This window comes from Pterocles gutturalis, unplaced genomic scaffold (genome assembly GCF_000699245.1).
Source record: "Pterocles gutturalis isolate BGI_N339 unplaced genomic scaffold, ASM69924v1 scaffold23036, whole genome shotgun sequence".
Classification (NCBI taxonomy): domain Eukaryota; kingdom Metazoa; phylum Chordata; class Aves; order Pterocliformes; family Pteroclidae; genus Pterocles; species Pterocles gutturalis.
Genome location: NW_010101020.1, coordinates 11,309 through 12,036, shown reverse-complemented (window position 1 = coordinate 12,036; position 728 = coordinate 11,309). Strand labels below are relative to the sequence as shown.

At 60.7% G+C, this 728-nt stretch overlaps 1 protein-coding gene across 1 annotated transcript in view; it reads right to left on the bottom strand.

Moving 5' to 3' along the window:
• The window catches only part of LOC104467954 (aryl-hydrocarbon-interacting protein-like 1), a gene marked incomplete at its 5' end in the record, with an annotated part of 6,729 nt that overhangs the window by 798 nt on the left and 5,203 nt on the right, over positions 1-728 (bottom strand). The gene's annotated exons all lie outside the window — the stretch shown is intronic.

The following is a 728-nucleotide window of genomic DNA, read 5'->3' as shown; positions in this document are numbered from 1 at the left end:
CCCTGGTGGCTGTGGTAAGGGTTCCCCCAGCCATAGCTCCAGCCCTGGGACAACCAGGACGTTGGGCTGTGATGCAGAAGCATAGTGGTGCGGGCAGGCAGCAGGACAGGCAGGGCACCTCCTCGCTGCCCGCTAGGAGCAGCTGCACTGTTGCTGTCCCCCAGTTTGAGCTGGGTTGAGGGGCCAGAGGTACTTGCTGGGAGCAGGGAAGTCCTGCTGGGCAGTGGAGGAGGCTGTTCTGCAAGCTGGCAGGCTAGCTCGGTGGTGGCTCCTGGTCCCAAAGACTCCCCCAGGTTGGCTGTCTCATGCTGCGTTATGTCGAGAAAAAGGTAGAGTCAGGTGCTGTGGGGTGCCCCAGAGTAGTGGCTGAGATGGCCCTAGTGCTCTGGGGCCACAAGCTGTGGACGGATGAGAGGCGTGAGCACTTCGGGCAGGGCAGGATGCCATTGTGAAGCATCCTGCCCAAAACAAGGTTTGCTGTGAAGACAGGGATGGGGCTGTCATTGTCTGCGGTGGGATGCGGTGGTGAACTGTTGGGGGAGGTTCAGACAAAGGCAGTGTGTGGGGTCACAGGGCTGTGTAGGTGGCTGGCAGAGCTGTGAAGCAGTGCCCACACCGGAGATCAGGCAGTGCGAGCCTTACAGACAGGCATTCAGGGTCTTGTGGTGCAGTGTCTGATGGCAGCAATGCAGGTCGCTGTCCTTGCCATCCCCTCTCACACCTGGGTG